Source organism: Galendromus occidentalis, unplaced genomic scaffold (assembly GCF_000255335.2).
Source record: "Galendromus occidentalis unplaced genomic scaffold, Mocc_1.1 scf7180000075452, whole genome shotgun sequence".
Lineage (NCBI taxonomy): Eukaryota > Metazoa > Arthropoda > Arachnida > Mesostigmata > Phytoseiidae > Galendromus > Galendromus occidentalis.
Window position 1 is genome coordinate 36,838 of NW_003803442.1, and position 5,350 is coordinate 42,187.

The window sequence follows — 5,350 nt, forward strand, 5'->3', positions numbered from 1 at the left end:
CTACGATGATTGTGGACGTTTCTACAATGTTTTTGAGGGAAGGGAAAAACCCGTCCTGGAAAATTCCGTGTCAATGTTAAGTCTATGGGGAGTGGTCCATTCTTAAAACGCCCGTAACTTTTGATTGAATGGAGCTATAGGGTCGTGCGGCGCCTCGTTGAAAAGCTGAGGACCTGGGCTACATTTTGAAAAAAAAAACAGCCTCCTACGATGATCCTGGACGTTTTTACGGCGAGATAAAGATTCCTGAGTTTGGAAAAAACGTTTATTTTCAAAACATCGTAACTCCAAAGACTCATTTCTCCGCGTGTAGCCACAGAATGAGAGGGAGGGCGGTGTAATATTTTCTTCTGAAAGCTCTCACCAAGAGCTTTCGTAAATGGCCCCACAAGCCAGGATCGGTATCCTGTGGGATACACTACAGGGGGAAGATTGTTTTTGGGTGTTTTCCCAGAGTGGAGTTACGATGTTTCGAAAATAAACGATTCAAGTGTAAGAGAGAAGTCCAGAACTTCATCTTGAACCACATTCAGGAGTTACTGCGTCAGACCAATTTATACACCTTCATGAGCAGGAATGACAAGATCTATGATAAATACCTACAGTAAAAAATGAGTGCATTCAGTGAGACCAAAGGCATGCCTCTTCATTCCGTGCTTATCCGAGGAGAAGGGGTGAAGGAGAGACAACTTCAGAGGAAAATGTCGTCAATCGCGTAAAGCGTCCACCTGAGGTATCGGTCCGCGTTTTGCTCGGACGGAAGGTGGACCTATTTGTCAGGTTACACTGTAGTCCGAAAAACTGTCCACAAGAACTATGATGTGTTCCTTCCCAGAAAATTTCGGAAGCGGTCCGAGGTGGCCCATCATGAGCCTCTGGAAAGGTCTCCGCGCGGCCGGGACTGGATTACACATTCGTTCTTCATTCGCAGCAAGAACGAGGCATTCCAACGCGACATCGCAGCAGAGACCGGCAGCCAAGCGGACCCTCTCACTAAACCGTGATCAGCGAAGACGTGATCCCACCCCCAACCTTCCCCATTTTCGGGATATGCTCACGGCGATGATGCAATGGTCCCAGGGGAGAAATCCGCCCCCAACCCTAACAGCGAGACGGAGGAGCAAGTCGCGACCTCCTCGAGCAGAAACCTCGAGAAGCCGGAGCCGCGGAGGAAGCCTCCGCCGGCCGAGCAGAGGACGACCCCCGACCAGAACCAGACGTTAAACATAGTTCAGTGGAACTGTGAAGGCGCGAAAAACATTCAGCTCATTGACCCGGACTGCCTCAAAAACATCGATATTCTCATACTTACGGAAACTTGGTCTGTCTCCCCTTTAACACATCAGGCTTCTACGCAATCCATTCCCCTGCGCTCAAGACACCGGGCGCAGGTCGCCCAAGCGGAGGGGTCTCCATACTCTACAATCATAGAGTAGGGGACCTCGTCCCTGTCCTAAACGAAGAAAACCTGATAGCGGCGAGGAGCTCCAGATTCAACATCGTGGCAGCTTACGTCCGTCCGGCGGGAACCGAATCTAGCGAAATCCTGCTCGACAAACTCTCAACGGGAACGGGAGCGTTCAATAGCACGGAACCCCTAATCCTAGGCGGCGACTTCAACACACGAATGGAGCGGGAACACGACGAACGCACGACAGCGCTCCTCGACTTCCTATCCAGTATCGGCTGCTGGGTAGTGAACGACTTGAGGGAACATACTTTCGAAAATCATTAGGACCGCTCGATCATTGACATTTTCGCGACAAATATGCCCCGCAGGAATGTCTCCTTCCTGGGTACGAATCACGGGTTCAGAGAAGGGGCCTCCATCAAACCGCATCTCCCAATTGGCATCGAAATCACCCTCGAAGGAGAAACGACCCCTAAAGTGAAACGCAAACCACTCTCAAGAAGCATCAACGAGACGAAACTCCTATCAAGAGCCCATGAAATCCTCCCTGTCCCTCAGCAGATAAATGTGGATGGATATGCGAGTCACATCACAGAAATACTGCGGTCGTCTTCCAAGTATCCAACCCCGAGAAGGGGGAGACCTTGGTTCAACAGCCTATGTAGGGCAGCAAGATCAGGTCAACTGGCGGCATCTCAACTGGCGGCCCAATACCCTTCACTCAGACCCCTCGCAGCGCACTTCAAGACACTGTGCAGAGGCACTTACAAAGCCCAGAAGCTAGAGCATGCGAGGAGACAGGAACAGAAACTCATCGAAGAGGCTGAACAAAGACCCTACAGATGGCTTCAGAGAACTGCTCCGGCCGCCTGCCCAGTCCAGAAGGATGCCCTCATATCGCACTTCCGAAACATCTTATCGGCGCGCGACTCGGTGCCTTCAGGCAATTACAGCTACTCCTCAGCCTGGGACGCCCCAACGGCATTCGAGCGAGAGATCCTATCTTCAGACTTCTCTATCAATGAGGTTGTGGAAGCGATGAAATCGTTGAAATCAGGGAAAGCTCCAGGCCCTGATCTCATTACCAATGAACACATCAAAAACTCCCTCTTCCTCGCTCCCCGTTGGCAGGCCCTGTTCAACGAATGTCTGAAAACAGGATCGATACCCAAAAAGTGGCGCGACACGCTACTTACAGTGATTCCGAAAGGGAAAGGAGATGCTTCAAAACCAGAGTCCTGGAGAGGAATTGCAAAGAAGAACACGGGATACAAGCTCCTGACAAGAATCCTAACCACCCGACTTAGCGACTACCTCGAGGCACTCGGGATCATCCCGAAGGAGCAACACGGCTTCAGAAGGGACAAATCGACGAGCACCGCCTGCAAGATTCTCCTGGAAGACATTCAAGAGAGGCTCGAGAAACAGGGTCAGTTCATGTACGCTGTCTTCGTAGACTACCGCACGGCTTTCGACTCCGCTCCAAGAGACCTTGTTATGGAGCTGTTGACAAAGGCGGGAGTTCCGAACAAGATTCTCGCCTTACTGACATCGATCCTCCAAGCCAACTCCATAGCTCTCGAGGATGGAATCGTGGAACACCCCTCCTTTGAACAAACTACTGGCCTCGCACAAGGGGACGCATTGAGCCCATTGTTGTTTTCAGTTCTTCTGAAAGACCTCCCCGCCGAAGTTCATCGAGGGAACAGCCGGATCAAAATTCTGTTGTACGCGGACGACGTAGTCATATACAGTCCGGAACGCCTACTCGTCCAAGAAGCTCTATGCAGACTGAACACAATGTCGAAGACGCTTGGACTAGCGGTCAACACAGAAAAGACGGAGGCAATGAAATGTCGAAAAGGAGGAGGAATATCAGTGAAGGATGTTCTAACGATAGGAGGCAACAGACTTAAATTCGTGAATAGCTTCAAATACCTCGGGGTCACGATTCATCACTGCGGATCCTCGTTCACGGGGCACGTGAGAGACCGATGCAACCGAGCGACCCTGGCCATGCGATCTATAGAATCCCCTCACATGCTATCGGTCAACACGGCACTCCGCCTGTTCGACATCAAGATCGCACCAGTAGCCGAGTTCGGAATCGAACTAATCTGGCCATTCCTCACGACCAACGACATGACAGCTCTTGACAAAACGAAGGCCACATTCATCAAGCGAACCCTCCGGCTTCACCACACGACGGGGAATCGCCTGGCCCACCTGTTGACGGGTGCGTCGACCCTCACGGAGGACGTTAAGAAGCGACACAACCTAGAAGAAACTGAAGCGTACAAGACCCACCAACGCACATGGGAGGAAAAATTCGATGAAGTTGACGTGAGCTTCTATTCAACGGAAGCAATGACAATGGACTCCTGGAAAAAACCGGGAAGGACGAACCGACACATTGTCACTAGATTCGCTGTACACGGCTTTCATCATTTACTCTGTAAAACTCAAGGATTCCACGAACCATCCGACGATTGTATATGCAGAAGATGTTCCAAACTCTGTCCCAAATACCACGCTCGAGAATGCCCCAATGTGATATCTCTGAATGATCTCCAAACCGAGAGACCAAATGAACAGAGAAAATGTAATTACTTACTTAGATAGGAAGAAACTACTCATTACGAGTGAATAAAGACTTTGATTGACATTCGTTCTTGGCGTCCCGCCTTTTCTCTCACATGTAGAAACTCTAAGCAGTATCTTATATGCTGCTTGGAGTGTCTGCCGACATATTTCTTCATTCCAAGAAACCAGTGGTGCTCTCTGATCAAGTCCAGCGTCTTGCCCGTTCCGAAGTGTCCTGAACGACCGTGCATCGAGACAACTACCTACTTCCTCATGTTTTTTCGAACGTCTCTAGTGCCCACATCCTCTTCACAGAGCCGTCTACATCATCTTCGATTTTCTCGCGATCTTGGTTCGCATCCTCCGCTGGATATCTGCCAAATGTGTCGACATGATGCATCTTCGTTAACAGTGCTGTGCGTCATCTGATTTTTCGCGGCGGCGGCGACAGGCGAAATAAGAGGCGGCGGCGCACGCCGCGGCGTTTTTCAGCGAGGTAGAGACTCACGGCGCGCCGCGGTTCTCTCTTACCCGGAGCGAGCTCCATGGGGAAAGTAGATCCCAAGGAGTGAGCTAGGGCACCAAGGAAGGAGTGAGCTTCGGAATGGCGAGAGTAGGAATCGAAGAGCGAGCACAAGTTAGGTTCATTTGTTCTTAAGTCACTTATTCTGCAAGAACTCCCGATTATCGTGTATGAAAAGACAAGACGGCAGGCTCGTCATTCCTATTTCGTCTCTTGATGTGCGGCGAGGAGTCGACAGAAAAACTTATGAATCGTCTCCATTCTCGGATGAGATAAGGTGTCGTCTACGATTCTTTTCATCGAGCGAGCGCATCGAGCTCGGCCCGGGTGCTCTTTCTTCGACTCTGATGAACATTTTCTTCTGTATTCCCTCGATTTGCTCCGAAGGTCTTCCGAAATCTTTCAAAAGGGCTCTTGACTATTTACCATGGGGATCATGACGGCGCGCCGTTCCGCCGCAGGACGCCGTGCTCAGAGCTCGGCGGCGGCGGCGATCGCCGGCGATCTCGGGGCGCGGCGCAGAGCTCTGTTCGTTAGTGACCTATGCACGACTGTGAATGAGTATTCGGCGGAACGATTCAGCCAACGCGCTATCTGACTTGAAGTAGCTTCTTCGTCAATGTCTTGACCGCCACGCAGACGGTAACCACGAAGAAATCCATACCATGGAGATAGTGTCGGAGTCTTTCGCAGGCCGAAACAACCGCTAATTGCTCCGACGTGGTGGAATTGTCTTCTTTCGCAAGCCGACAGCCTTCGACTCACTGCGTTCAACATCTTCCACGCCTCGCTCCATTGCATGAGATTTGCGCTGAGTCCAACCACGCTCGCAT